The following is a 15490-nucleotide window of genomic DNA, read 5'->3' on the forward strand; positions in this document are numbered from 1 at the left end:
ATAAAGAAGCTGAGCACTGAAGAATTGATGCTTTGGTACTGTGGTACTGGAGAAGATCTTGAGAGTCTCTTGGACTGCAACAAGATCAAACTAGTCAATCCTAAAAGAAGTCAACCCTGAATATTCATTGGAAGGATGGATGCTAAAGCTCTAATACTTTGGCAACCTGATGCAAAGAGCTGAGTTACTGGAAAAGACCCTGATGCTAGGAAAGATTGAGGGCAGGAGAAGAGGGCGACAGAGGATGAGATAGTTGGATGGCATCACCAACTCAATGGACATGAGTTTGAGCAAACTCCAGGAGACAGCAGAGGGCAGAGGAGCCCGGCGTCCTGCAGTCCATGGAGTCGCATAGAGTTGGACATGACTTAGTGACTGAACAACAGCAGTAACAAGTAGTGTGTGAGGCAGTTTGAAATTCCTAGGCTCGTTTGCTGGTGTCACCTGTGAGGCATTCTAGTGCCTGGATGCCTTAATAGCAAGTGTGCTTTGAATGAAGCCTAGTCCCGCATTCCCACTTTCAGCAGAGCTACCTGTGATCAGTAGGTGATGGTTGTATCTTGGATTGTTCTGGCCTTTCTCTTCTGTAGAAGAGAACCCTCCACATGGTTCTGCGATCACTGGATCGACCTGAGACCGGCAGTTCTTTCACGGAAGTCACCCTTGGGGTGTTTTTGGAAGGTCTTTGCCTGCTTTGTTCTTGATGAGGCAGGTGCTTGAAGATGGCTGTGGTGTGGTCACATGTGGGGCTGCAGAGTCAAGTGGCTTGGGTTTGCTTCCATCTTTACCAGTTAGCACTGTGTGACCTCGAGAACATTACTGTCCTGTTTCTTCACTCAAAGCCTGAATGATAACATCTGTGTCATAGGGTGATTGTAAGGATCAGTGAAATCTCGTATGGAGTTCTTCAAAGAGTCAGCACATGCTAGAGTCAGCCACAGTTATTGCTGCTGTTCTGGTTGCTGAAGCAACCACATCATTAGTTTAGACCCGGCTCTTGTAAGTGAAGTGGGTCATCAGATTGGGTGTGAGAAGAAATAGCAACACTTCAGTGATTCGCACGTGCTGAGCTCCTGTGTGTTAGGGCCTCAGAGTGGCTCTTACCTGCTTTAGTCCGGTCATCTCTCATGACATCACGGAGGGCTGTGCTCGGGTCAGACAGCCGCTGGGAGCGGAGCCCTAATGCTTTTCTTGTCTGTGGCTGCCTTGGCAGCCACAGGAACAGGCCAGTCATCCTTTGCCCGGAGCCTATAGTTTCAGCTGCTCACATATGACGTCACCTGAAGAGAGGAACGATTTCCAGGATGTCAGCTTTCTAGGGGTGTGTCTTTTCTGTCGTGATGATTGAATGGTGAGAAGAACCTCAGGAACCCTGTCCTTTGAAAAGGCCCCTGATCACCAGGTGCCTGTTGGTCTTCTGTCCACCCACAGGCAGGTACCCGCAGCCTGGACTGACCCCAGGCTGCGGGGTGAGGGTAGAAGGGGAACTTGGGCACTTGCTCCACTGTCATGATACAGGCTGCTTCAGAATGCCGGCAGGGCATTGGGTGGCCTACTGGTGGCTCTGCCTCTCTGAGGAAGGAACATGTGCTCAGTTACATTTTCTCTAGAGATGAGGCCCTTGTCAGGGGAATAGCTTGCAGGAATCTTCTCCCATTCTGTGGGTTATCTTCGCACCGTTTTGATGGTGTCCTTTGAAGCTGACATTCCCTTGCTGCCCTGGTCCCACCCTGTCTCCCAGTTGGTTAGGTTTTGCAGGTGTGGGATGCGCAGACCTAGGAGGGAAGGGGCGCAACCCCTCCCCTGAGCACCCTCTCCCCCGTCCCTCTCAAGGTCACCCAACCCAGAGAAGAGCTGAGTGGGCACAGGGTCATGGTGGAGCTCCGCCTCAAAGAATCCGGAGAATCTGGGCCTGCAGCCTGGTGTGGCCTCGCAGGTGACCTCAGAGCAGCGGCCCAGGACCGCGGCAGGTACCGCTGGCGGCCTATGGCCGCAGGCTGAGCACTGAACAAGGTCGGGCGGGTGCTTCACATTTGGCCTGGCTTGCCAAAGACTCCACGGCCGGCGGCTCAGGTTACAGTTGCTGTGGGAACTGTGACCTTTGAATTTCCTGGCTTATGCATGGAATTTCAGTTGCATAATTCTACAACAATTTGGATTTTTTCCTCTTCTCACTCTCCTTCTTGGCATTTGATTTTTTTTTTTTTTTATCCCAGTGAATGAGATCCATCGCTCTCTGCCTTCCTGTCTCCTCCTGGGGGCAGACAGTCTCACTCACATTCCTGTCCCTGCAGCTCGCCCGGAGTGTGCCAGGCAGGAGACTGGCTGGTGCAAGGCTGTGGGAACCTTCCTGTTGTTCCCTGCAAGGCCCCCGAGGGTGGGCTGGCTGGGCTGGCTGGACTGCTGTCCAGGTGTCCAGGGGTCCAGCTGTGCCCTGGAGGTTACCCCGTCTGTGTGCCCGGAACGTCCTCCCAGCTGGCGCTGTTGAATTCTCCCAAGCTTCAGTTTCCACTTGGAGTCCTGCCTTTTCTGGGAGACCTGTTGTCACTACTGAGGCCTAAAATTACTCCCTTCCAGGGACCGACATGCGACTTGAATGTTTCACTGGGCATTTAATCAGATGCTGTGGTCTGGTTTTTTTTTTCTTTTCTAGAAAATTCTTGAGAGCCAAGATTTTAAGTGATTGCACTGCCTGTTAAACGGTCAGTGGTTTATAATGAAGCGTGTGCGCTCTTAGTGTCTGCCATGAGGAAGGCATTGGGCCGAGAACTCGGAGGGACACGGGAAGAAGCAAGGTCCTTAAATCCACTTTCCTCAAGAGGCCAAGCCTGGCTGTCTGTGATGTGGCCTTGCCTGCCCTGCCATCCTGCTCGTCCTCTCTGGGGAGCTCCAAACCCGGGGTTCCTGGGGGGCCACACACCTGCGCCTCTCGGCCCCTGCAGAGAGCTCCTACCCTCCCTCAGCTCCCTCTTCTAGTCTCAGGCGACATAGCTCCCCACCACCTGACCCCCAGCCCAGGGGGCCTTCTGGTATTTCCTCTTCCCTTCTCTGTTCTCTCCCGGCACAGGCCTCCTTACACTGTGTAAGTACGAACTCGTTCGTGTGCTGACATTTTATCCTGACAGTTGTGTCCACCACCGCATTTCCTTCTCTGGGGCGTGGGAGACGTTTTGTTCACTTCTGTGCTCAGACCCAGCACGATGCCTGGTGTTTGTAGACTCACAGTCAATGCTGAACAATTGCGTATTCGTATAGAAAGAGTGTGAAGTGACTGGCGGGTGATCCCGCAGCTTTTACTGCTCTGGTTGGCTTGCAGTAGACAGGCTTGTGGAAGCACCCGGTGCCCTCTCTTGAGATAAAAATGGATCTCAGGATATCTGCTGTGACCTCAGCACAATGCATGAGCTTTTTTCTTCCTTTCCTTTTCCTTCTGTTTCCCCCTCTCCTGTATTCCTTCTTTGGTTTGTTTTAGAGATAATTCAAGGCCCCTTGGGCTCTTGATTTGTGCTGTGGGTGAGGCAGGACTGTGACTCTGTTCTTTGTCATTCTAGATGCCTGTTTTGGGACCTGTGGGATACTCAGTTTTCCCTAAAATCTCAGAATCCTTTTTGAGAAGCAACCTGTGTTCCTGGCCAGGACAGCAAGGAGCAGGGGTGCTTTGAGTCTTGGTGCTCTGCTGATTCCCCTCCAGTAAACTGGTATGGGTGTGTGGGCCCTTCATAATCTTTTAGAGTGGACATGGCTTTCTTGGGTGCTCGAGATGTCTGTGACTTGCTGGGAAAATGTTTAAATAAAGAACCTGAAGAGCCTGGTCAAGTAGTGTCTCCAAAGTACTTGATGGAAGAAAGAGGCGCCGTGTAAACTCAGAGTGTAGTTGCTAATCGGACTTTGCTTTGGTCCTCTTCTCAGCCCTGGGTTTGCCTTCTGTTAGCGCTCAGGCTCCCAGGATCTGCAGCGGAAAGTCCCTGGGCTGGTTCTCCCACCCCCCTGGCACAGTGGCCTGGATAGCACAGAACCGCTGCTCTGAGGGCCTGGCGTTGGTGTGCTGGGCAGCTGTGTGACAGGGTGCTGGTCCCGTGGCACCTCCAGCTGCCTTTCATGGGGAGAGGCGGCTCTCCTGCTCATTGTCTGGTGGACTAGGGCCTAGTTCTGTGTCCTTGAGGGGCAGTTCACCGGTGTGGAGCCCACCTGGGGGGGTCTCCATCCCCCACCTGAGGCCACACTGGTTGGAGCCCCCTTTTGGGGGACAGGTAGAGAAGCTTCTGCAATCAGAACTGTGTTCTTCACTACAGTGGCATGTTGTCTTGTTTTTAAGTTTTAGTTTTCACTTCTGAAAAAGCATCTGATTTCTATAGTAATATCATATACACATTTTTTTTTTTAAATCCAAATTTTAAAAACAGGCCAAATTCAGAACAGAATTTGGTAATTTTCCCATCCCTGCGTTGTCCTGTGTCCCATCCTCTCTCCCGAGATGTCCTGTCCCCTAATGCCTGTCGTATTCCTGGTGCACGATAGATGTTTTCATAGTCCTTACACTGGGGGTGGTGGGAAGAGGCTCCCAGTGCTGTCCTGTAAACTGTGTAATTTATCAGTGTTCACCCAAACATAGAACACTACTTGTTGTGTCTTATCGTTCCTGTTTTATCTTGTCCTCTGTTTCAGCTCCACACCCGACTCTGAAGCAGTACACGGACTGTTATGAAATGATCTGGAAGAAAGTAAAACATATTCTTAAGATGATTGAATTTAACTCAGTTTTTTGGTAGGGATAGATTTTATTTATAAAGCTTTTAAAAACTAGTCATTTTCGCAAAAATTTTGCAGCATGAGACATTTTGATTTGTGATTAATAAAATACACAATTAATGGATAAAATAGTTTAAGAATTTACCCAAACGTTGAATTCATAGTTTGATCCTTAGGTGTTTTCTGCTTTGCCGTCCCGTGCTAGTCTGCATGCCTCGTGCCTTTTGAGCTCCTTTACTCTTCCTTCCGTAAATTTCTGCTTGAGGGACACTGGGCTCGGTCATACCTTCACACTCACTCTCTGTGGTGTGGTCGTGAGAGCGTGGTGTTATCTGCTTCTGGGACACTGTGCTCACTTCATGATGGTTACTTATTTTAGCCTCACTTCAAAACCCTTCTTTCCCTGTGAGGCAGGCAGTGCTGGTCTCTGTTTTACAGCAGAGACTGGGCTTAGGAGCCTGCCCTCACTAACCAGACCCAGTGAGGGGTGGGTCCCAGGTTCAAGTCCAGACCCATGGACTCTGGAGCCCGTGCTCTTTGCACAGGAGCTCCTGGCATCTGTCCTGCTTGTGTCTTGAGCAGGTGTGTCCCTTCCGGATGGCAGGTTGACTCTGTGCCCAGGTTATGACCACCTCCTCCCTCCCCTCAGTGGGCCACTGAGAAGGCTTCAGGCTGGGCCACTGCTCACATTCCCATCCCTCCACCCAGCTTCATCCCATCCATCCTCCACTATTTCTTATTCATTATAATATTTAAATGTTTGTTGTAATTAAGTTAGCTAAATTTTCATTGATTTGAATCTGTTAGAAGTTTGTCATCTAGTCTCTACCAGCTTCTGAACTGTTATCAGTAAATTTCTTTGAGTGATTCCCCATGCGTTGGGCAGAGATTGTGTGTGTGCATGTGTGTGTGTCTTTACTGTCCATCGGCCAGGCTTGTGAATCTGTTGAGTAGATTCATCACACATCAGAACTTGAGTTAATGACGTATATATGTTCTACTGTTTTGCAGTGCACATAGATGCTGTAGTGATTAACAAAATACAAATTCATTGAAAAATGTTGAGTTAAGAGTAGATTGTTTTTATTGTTAGGCATTTTTTTCAATCAACAAGGTGTTGTAAGGAATACCTTATATCACATAATGATCAGAAATAATAGTTGATGGTAAAAGGAGTCATTATAACTGAAAAAAGCTGGGAACCCCAGCCGTACCATTTGTTTAGCAGTTATGTACTTACTTGTGTTTTTAGTTATTTTATGCGTTGTCTTAACTGCTTAGCTAGATTGTAAGCCCTGTGAGTGGGGGCCTTTGCTTACACTCCCGTGTCCCCCTTGGAGTGCTTACACAGTCAGTATCCAGGAGGTGTTTACCAACTTGATTTCATCCTTGGATCCTATTTTTCCTGTTCCACTCTACTATTTTACTTCCTTGAGCTCCCTCTTTCTCTTGTCTAGTTCTAACAAGTAACCCCTAACCTTCACTAATCGCCCGTCAGTGGATTGACGCTGCTTGTCACACTCCAGCTGCACTCTCAGCAGGTCTTAGGCCAGGCTCTGGCCTGATGTGTTATCGTTGAAGCAATTATTTATGGAGCATTTTTGCCAGCATTGTGGAAAACAGTGTCAAGATGCAGTCTCTCATTTACTTCTTAGAAGTGCTCTGAAGGAGGTTCGGTTTGCACCTGCATTTTATAGGTGTCTGACTGGGGATTGGACAGCTGGGCAGGGGCAGTCAGGATCCAGTCTCAGCCTGACTCCCAAGCCTGTGCCTTCTGGTGGCTGTGCCTCCTGAGGCCCTGCACGGTTGGCTGTTCCCCTAAGGAATTTTCCATTGGAGAAACAGAAACAATGGCAAACAGTGCTGCTTGGATGTGAATAAGTGTGAAATTGTTTGGAACTGCGAAGGCGCTCAGAGGCGGAGGAGCTCAGGCAGGACTCAAGGAGGCAAGGGGGTCTGAGATATGGAAGAGAGAAGGGCACAGGCGAGTTCAGGTGCCAGGAACCACCGAACCACATCCGAGTGAAAGGGCGGTGCTGCGGGGAAGGGGCGGGGTGGCCAAACTGGAGGGCTGGGCTTCTTGGGGAGAGTGGGAGATGAGATTGGGTAAGTCCTGCCACACTGGAGATACCATGGGAAATAATAAGCACATCTGTGGGTCGTGAGCAGGATATGACAGAGTAGGTTCTGTTTAAGAGCCATGGGGTGGACAGCAGACAGCAGATTCCCTATGGCACGATGGTTCATCATTCTTCCCTGCTGGTATGCCCTCAGGACCAGTGTTACCTCTCTGGTCCTAGGAACTGCTTTCTCTACAGACGTCCTGTGTTGGTTGGTCAGACTGCCCTGGACTGTGGGGAAGTGGAGAGTGTAGACCTTGGGGGTTCAGAGACCCAGAGAGGACTCCTGACCCTGTAGCTTACAAGCTGGACAGATTATTTGGTGGCCCTTCTTCATTCCTTTTCCCCATCTGTAATTTGCAGATGATAGTGATGACTCAAAGGGCTGTTTTGGGATGAAGATGCTAGCAGATAAAAGGACAGAGGCTGTTCAGAGGGTGGTTCCAGACTTCCTGGGGTTAAGCGCCAGCTGTATCACTTACTGTTTGACTTTGGGCAAGTTACTTAACCTCTCTGTGTTTCCTTTTTCTCATCTGTAAAATCAGCCTGATAATTGCACCTACCTCACAAGGAGAATTAAATGAGGAAAGATAGATAATTGGCTCTGAGATGTGCCTGGGCATGTGGTAATGTGATTAATAAATTGCAGCTGCTGTTTTCAGTAGTATCATTACTCCCGTCATCACAGTATTAATACTTGGTTTGGAGTGGTACTTTCTTTGAGGCAGGAGACCAAAACATAAAGCCTCCCTAATATATGGTAAGAAACCAGCTCTGATCACTGGGTAAAATGATGTCACTTCAGAGCTTCCCTTAAACACTGAAATTATAACCATCTGGTGCCAGTTTAAGGATCTTTTAGATATCCCAGGTATTACTGAAATCCTTTAAAAAAAGTTAATCATCGTTTTCTTTTTCTTCTGAGAGAAGGAAGGATTTATGATTACTTTCAGCAGGTAAGTGATAATACTGGAAATTTTGCCAGAGCAATGTCTCAGTTGCTGTTTTCTGATACAGGACTCTTGCAATCACATTTCTTAGGCACAGAAATACTGCCCTTCTTTTTTAAATAAAGAGGAGGAGGGAGGGAAAGGAGAGATGAGGACGCCTGGGCTTCCTCTGGCCTCGGCTTCCTCCGACATTGGGCTCACCTGTGCGGCGAGGTCAGCTGTGCTGGGTTTGGTCTGCCCTGGCGGCGGAGGCCCCACCGTGAGCCCCGCATCTGCCCTGTGCTGCTGCAGTCCAGGGCTTCTGCTTGGGGCCATTTCCCTCCACTCCACCCGGACCTCGACTAGTCGTGTTTAGTGTTAGCAGAGCAGGTAAAACTGCCTGCCTTCTGGCCGCTTTGAAAACCCCCAAGCCCTGTTCTTGAACCAGTGATTGTGTCCGAGTCTTTATCTGTGTGGAGCAATTATTTCTTTTCCTAATTTTTTTTTTAAACAAAACTCAAATTGTTGGACTTTGTTCTTTATGGATGAAGTGAGAGTTGCTTTCTGAGGACTGGTTCATACCAGAAACCAGCTGCTTTTAGGTTGCTGAGGATCTTTAAAGGCGCAGTTTATTTGTGGATTCACATTCCCTGTCCATGGAACCTGGTGTCTGCAGGATTCCGGTGTAGGCTGCGATAAGCACTGAGGTGGGTGATGGCTGGCAGAGGTGTGTGTGTCTGGTTTTAAGACTTTAATCTCAGTAGGGTCAGAGTCTTGTGGAGCTAATCCCTTCGACTCCCCCGCCCGCCTTCCCCCCCACCCCCGCAACCCATTACAGTCCGTAATAAGTATGGACATGTGCCATGTGCAGAGCTGGTGAACACAACCCAGATGCATGCATGAGCCACACAGGCAGATGATCAAATAGAAGGCGCCTCATTTGGGGACAGCGATGTCTTCCGTGGAGCCATACCCTCCATTAGCAGTCACATTGTGCGTCGCCAGAAGACTGGGCTTGTGCGTGTTTGGCTGCAATTGTGCAAGAGGGACTTGGCAGAAGGATGTGGCGGGAGGACAGCCTGTCAGAGGAGGGCTAGGTGCTGTCAACCGGAGTGAAGGCCACAGACTGTTCTTCCTCCATCCTTGCCCTCCTTGAGTCTCTCTGGGGCTGTGGAGGAGGCTGGTGTTCGGCTTCTTCGTTCTTGTTAGGGCACAGGGTTGCAGCTCCAGCCATCATACCATTTTGAATGTACTCCACGTATAGTGTCCTGTGGTTGGGGCTAGGAAATATGCCTCCACCTGCCTGGGGACGTGTAGAAGGAGTCTCTGCTAGCGTCTTAGTCATCCTTGTTGTGCTGAAGAGTCTCTGAGGGGCTCAGAATCGCAATTGCCCTGTGTTGTAAATGCAGCAAGAGAGGGGCCACGTCCTTGCAATACACCCCGAGGTATCTGACCCCCCAGCTGGGTGCTCAGTTGTCTGAAGCTGGAGCATCTGACCTTGAAGGCTTATGTTCAGCCTGTGGCAATTTTGGGGTTTGGGTTAGGATGAGAGATGACGGAAGACATTATCAGGCCCCCAGTGCGTGTGGCTGTGTCTTCAATGAGGCCCAAAGTGCCAGCTTTGTCATGACCCTTGAGGCTTTGGGGGCGCTTTGAGGGTGAAAGGGGGCTCAGATGAGCGAAAGCCTCCCTCAGCACCAGGTGTCAGAGGTCTTCCGGCCCCACCTCCTCAGACTCTTGCAGAGGGAAGGTGAGCTTGGCAGTGGCAGGGTGAGGAACAGTGATGGAGGCCATCGTGTGGTAACAACAACCTTGCTTTACTGCTTGGAAGATGGGGATTTTCAGATCTTTTCATCCAAACTTATGCAAAACACAGGGAAGCAAAAATACTGATAATTCCATGAAGGATTAAAGATGGCTGTCCTTTCATCTCATGCGTGTATGTCCCTAACCAAGGCATCTTAAACATTCTGTTTTTAGAGAAGTTGTAGATAAAGTTAAGCCACTGACTGGGGTATAAAGTATTTGTCAGCCTTCCTACCCTTGAACAGGTTGCAGGTAATGAAGTCAGCAGTTGGTTTGTATACCTACTATAGCTAATCTGCTTTGTTATTTCTTTGTTCAAATTGTCTTTGGAAATTGCTCGTGTCCAGCGTCTAAAACTGTACCTGCACAGTTGGCGCTCAGTATTGTAAGAATGTTTCCTTTTAAGATTGCGCTTCCCATTGCTGTCATTCTAGTCTGTTCTCCCTTCATTTCATGCTCAAGTGCTTGTTCAGGCCTCCTGGACATTACCTGGCTGCAGTTCCATCCTCCGTGGTACCACTCTCCTGTCTGTGGCCAGCCCGTTCAAAGGCTGGGCTGCCCTGCAAGGCCCCAGTCAGCTCTTCTACCTGGCTGTGAATGTCCACGGGCGGTTGTCACCTTGCTCCCGGCCCCCTGCACGTGCTGGGCGGAATCCTGCCTCCAGTCTTGTCTGTGCCTCCTCTGTGTCTTCTCACCCAAACCCCAATCCTCCTCGCCCTGGTTGCCTGGCCCCCAGTACAGGAAGACAGTATTCGCTGGTTTGCTGTAGTGCCTGTGGTTATTTCTTCCTGAATTGGATTGTAAGCCTCTGGAGGGTAAGAATACTGTCTTTCTGCATGTCTCTCCCAGGGATTGTTGTCTGTTGGCCACTTCGTGAGCAGTCAGCAAACACTTCATTGATACATTTAGCACGACTTACAGTCATTGACCTAGAGAATAATCAGTAAGAAGCACTTTCCTACTTTTGCCCCATTTTGAATTCTTTTTTTCTGTAGGTCTTACTGTCTCAGGCTGAATGTTCAGGACATAGCTTATATGGGTTTGGCTAGGAAAAGAAACCCCAAACAGTATACTTGTAAACCTGAATCTCATGGAAATGCCAAATACTCTTGCTCTTTGGAACGTTGGGTGGAAGAGGAGAGGGCCAGGTCTTGATGGGTGATTTGGTGATGGTGGTGGTGGCCAGTGTGTGTGGGGACGGGAGGCCTTCCCTTGAACAAGAGATGCTTTTGAATGGCTGAGGGCAGGCACAGCTCTAGGGTGGGTTTGGGGTGCAGACCTTCCAGCCTCTCTTGTTTTCCCTTTCTTATCTCCTGTTCTTCCACCTCCACCCCCGAGTCTGGGCCACCTCCTGCCATGTTGGAGATGATGTTGCCTCCTTAGGTGGCACAAAGTATGGGGAGGAAACTCGAGCAGTTGGTGAATGTGCTAAGAATGTAGACCTTTTTTTATTAAGAGCTGCACTGAGCTGTTCTGGACCTGTTCAGCATTGATAAGGGAGCAGATTCTTTGGCTGTGAGACCATGTGCCCATCCACTTAGCGAAGGGTCATGGGGCCTAGAATGTTGGAAGTGAAGTAGGGGTCAGGGTGAGAGGCTGGATCTGAAGGTACATACCCCTGACCCTGGTCAGATCTGGAGTGTGGGAGAGAACCCGCTTCCCTGGAGTAGACACAGCTGCACAGTGCGAATGGCCCAGGGATTACTCCATCTGCCATCAGTGGGACCCGACAGGAAGAAAGTTTGTGTGTGTTCTTCATTTATCTTTTTACCTCCTCAGGCAAAAACTCTTTGGGTCATCCTCTCTTATGCTCATCCCTCACACTTTATCCATTAGCATATTCTGTCTACTCCACTTGTGTATTTTGATCCAGAATCTTCCTACGGTCTGCAGTGATAGTTCTTTAGCCAAGTCACGGTCATGCATTCCCTCGGTTTTTGCAGTTAGCCTCCTTTCCCTCCTCCAGACTGCTTTCCCTGCTTCCTCCCGTGTGCCCAGGCGTGTCCCAGCCAGAGTGGCCCTGGTCGCGGACCAGCCGGGTGACAGCAGCAGCTGCCACAGCTGGCGCGCCCACTCCCGCACTGTACTTTCCCCCGCGCGCGTGCTTCCCTCTGACATGTGGGGTTTGCCTGCATGCTCTCTCCCCCAGGATGAAAGCTACTTGAGGACAGGGGTGTCTCTCTTGTTTGCTCTGGTCCCGGTGCCACGCACACGGGGTGCGAACAGCAAATACGGGTTGGCTTCATTCATGTCCATTTGTTCTGCACCCATCGTGTTCAAGGAGCTAGGCTCTGGGGCTCACAGTGTGTGCACACGGGTTCAATCCCAGGGTCCGGAAGATCCCCTCGAGGAGGAAATGGCAACCCACTCCAGTACTCTTGCCTGGGAAATCCCATGGACAGGAGCCTGGCAGTTTGCAGTCCATGGGGTCACAGAGTCGAACAGGATGAGCACCCACTAACGCACAACAAACAGTAAATGCCCTTTTGCGTGCACAGTGCTCTTCTAGGCACTGGAACGCTAGTTGCTCTTGAAGGCAGGGAAGGTGTCCTGAGTTTTTTCATCTGTGTGTCAAATGACTCTATTTCCTGTAACCTTTCCTTATAAGGTCTGTCTTACATAAAGTTCGTCTCTTTTTTTTCTTTCTGTACCCTTTCCAGTTTTTTTTCCTCCCTTAATTGTTTGTTTTTCTGCCCTAGAAGGATTCTGTCCCTACTCGGGGGAATTTATTTCCTTAACCTACTTAATATTTGACATGAAAAAATCCTCCTGCCTTCGCCTCCCCTCTGCAAAGGGTAGGCAGTCACTGTAAATCACACGTGCTGCAAAACAGGCCCCAAGGCCACCCACCACCGCCTGAGCCCCATTCTCTGGCCTGTTCTGGCCCTGTCGATTGCAGTGTGACCGTAGTATGGTCTTTCTCACTCTTGGACAGTTCAACTTGACCTTGGCTCTGGGGCAGAGAAGTGCGTCTGCTCCTGCTTTAGCAGAAGAGGTGAGGTTGGGCCAGCAGGGGCGACACTTTGCAGGGAGGACAGTTCCATCTCCTTCTTCCATAACTGCCTCCAGCCCTGTTGTCCCTGTCAGCCGTTTGCATTTTGGGGACAGAGCAGCACATGAACTGAGCACCACCCCGAGGAAGGCTGTGTGCTAGTTGGTGAGTTAATGAAAGGGTTCGAGGTTTGCTGGCTCTGTGATGGTGAGGCTTTTCTGCAGAAGGTGGTAGGAGATAAGCTGGCCTGAAAGCATTAGAAGTTGGTAGTCATGGGGTTTGCAATATTTTAATTGCTGAGGAATATCTATAGGTTAATATCACCCAAGAGATCAAATCCATGCCCCCTCACTGGGTCAGTTTCTTCTGAGAGTCAGTTATGGGTGATGTGGAATATTTGGTTTCTTGAGGATGAAGCTTCCTTCCTCTTAACTCCAAGAAAAGCTCTGCTTCTTTTTTAGTAGCAGGGCTTCCACTTAGGAACGTCCAGCCAAGGTTGCTCTGTGTAAGCAGACACCAGTCAGAGTCTGTCCTGTCTCCATGCAGGACCGTGCACCATTCTGTCTCCTTCAGAGCTTCCCTTAGTAGATAAAGGTCAGTGCAGAATAGGGCCTGAACGTGTAAGAAGGTTTTCTCCATTATGTAGAGAAGCTCGGAGGTGGGAGGCTCAGCCGGTAGCCATTTCCATGGTCATCAGGACGGCTCCTTCTGTCTGAAAAGAGAGAAGTTCTGGTCCGCTTAGCTGCAGCATGTGGTCCACCCCCGTGGACTGCCAGGTGAGAGTGTAACGGACTTAACTCCACTGCCCTGACACGTGATCGCCTTCCTCTAGTTTACCATGTCTGGTCAGACATGGCTGCCAGAGCTCCAGCCATTATCTTTCTGTTTCTAGGAAAAACACAAAAGGGAGGAAATGGAAAGAAAGACAAAAAGGTGATCTTCTTTGAGACGGAGAAGCTCCAGGTGAGAAGCTCCCCAAAAGCAGTCTTTCTGGAAGGCTCACATACTTCTTCCCACATCTTGTTGGCCAGCACGTGGAACACACGGTCACAGCCAGCTTCGAGGAGGGCTGGGAAGTGGGGTTTTGTAACGTTGCTGGCCCTGGTGGAGCTGGGGGTCAGTTGCTCAGCAAGAAGTCCTACTGTGGTGAGTGTGTGTGTCTGACCTCTTTGCTGGAGCTGGTGTGTCTGACGAGTGTGCCCTGCTCCCTGAGGGTCCACCCCCTCCTGCCCTGCCTCCCACGTGCATAGAGACGGTCACGGATTCTTTCTCTGTCTCTCCTTCCAGTTGAATGATAATCCAGGTGCGGGAGTCAGTTGGCAGCACGGTGGGTGGAGGGGTGTATTGTTTCTGGAGGTGACGTCTTCGTTGGCAGCAGGGGCAGGGAAGGCAGGCCTGAGCACACCTGGGGGGCTGCTCCTCTCACATCTTGTGCTCTCCTCCCCTCCCTGAGCCCTGTTTGTTCAGAAGTTGTGATCCTGATGTGTGCCCCCCTGGCTTTGCTGCTTCACTCACTGCTATAGGACCTTGGATGAGAAGGTGTGGTTTGGGGACCTCGGAAGAGAGAGTGCAGTGTCTGTCAGGGTGCAGTGTTGGGACCTTGGACGAGTGGGTGTGATTTTGGGACCTCGGATGAGAGGGTGCGGTGTCACTAGGGTGAGAAGCTGACGTGTGTCCCTCTGCAGCTGTGTCTCCTGGGAGGTCAGCAGTGCAGAGGACACACGTAGGAGTCAGTTTCCTGCTCATTCCTTCCCCTTTTGCACGTACACATTCACAACCACCACCTAATGGTCCAGGATTTTGGCTTAGGACTGTAAGTCTGAAATTCCTAGGTTCTCTGCACATATGTCCTCAGGAAACCTGGATCCTATGCTCAGCTCGGTGAGTTAATTGGGGCTGTCTCAGATCTTTTTGCAGTTTGAATTTTCAGCAGCTCTGAGATGCCAGCTGGGGGCCCTTCGGGCAGGAGCTGTTTCTCCCTCCCACCCCAGCTGAAGTTGTCCGGCAAGTTGTCCTGATTCCTTGAGCTGTGGCGCGCATTTGCGTGGAGCTGTCGGGAGAATCGTGCGGCTCAGCTTAGGAAATGGTGGTCTTAGCAGCTTGATAAAGTGCTAATTTGTAAAAACCCTGTTAGTATGTTAGGGCCGCTGGTGGGGGATCCGTGTGGGAGTGGTGGGAGGCCGTCCTGGCTCTTAGCTGCAGCGGGCTGTCGGCTGGGAGCCTTTTCAGACGACGTCTGTCTCTCGCGCTGCGCTGGCTTCTCCCAGGGGTCGGGGTTGGGGGTGCCTGCTGTCTGGCTGTGCTGATGTCCACCTCCTCAGGACAGAAGGCGCTCCCTGTGGAGAAGGGACGGGTGGGCACTGGTCTCATGGGAACAGGAGGGCAGAGAGGCTGTTGGGGGTGGGGCAGACACACGTGATGCGGGTTAGGCTGGAGCAGGCCCCAGGCCAGCGCTCTGATACTCTGCCTCTCTTTTCTCCCTCCGACCAGGGAGTTTGAGGAGTGGGGCGGGAGAGAGGAGATGATTATATTAATAGCTGAGCCACCATTTACCGAGAGCTTCCTGTGTGCTAGGCATTCTGAGTGGCTAAACACATTGTCATTTAATCCTTAACAAAAATCCTGTGATGGGGGTTTTGAATTTCCGAGAGGTTGAGACTTAAGTAACAGAACCAGGCAGGATTGGAATCTAACTCTATTTGACTCATGGTCTGTGCCCTTAATCATGTCGTACAGATGCCACTTCTTCCTGTTGTTCACTCGACAAGTGTCTGAGTGCCTCTAGGTTCCAAGCATGGTTCTAGGTGCTGCAAGCCAAACAGATAAAACTCCTTCCCCTTGTGGAGCTTGTATTACAGCAGGAGGTGAATTCCCACCTCCTTTCAGTCAGTTTC

The 15490-nt window shown here is 50.4% G+C and overlaps 1 protein-coding gene across 21 annotated transcripts in view; it reads left to right on the plus strand.

Annotated features, from left to right (window-relative positions):
* The window catches only part of MICAL3 (microtubule associated monooxygenase, calponin and LIM domain containing 3), a 156535-nt gene that overhangs the window by 33170 nt on the left and 107875 nt on the right, over positions 1-15490 (plus strand). The window contains exon 2 of one of the 21 annotated variants that reach the window (XM_055567357.1): positions 13489-13559. The exons of the other annotated variants lie outside the window; for them this stretch is intronic. The gene's annotated coding sequence lies outside the window, so the exon portion shown is untranslated. The remainder of the gene's footprint in view (positions 1-13488; positions 13560-15490) is intronic. 21 annotated transcript variants of the gene reach the window in all.

Source organism: Bubalus kerabau, chromosome 1, assembly GCF_029407905.1.
Source record: "Bubalus kerabau isolate K-KA32 ecotype Philippines breed swamp buffalo chromosome 1, PCC_UOA_SB_1v2, whole genome shotgun sequence".
Lineage (NCBI taxonomy): Eukaryota > Metazoa > Chordata > Mammalia > Artiodactyla > Bovidae > Bubalus > Bubalus kerabau.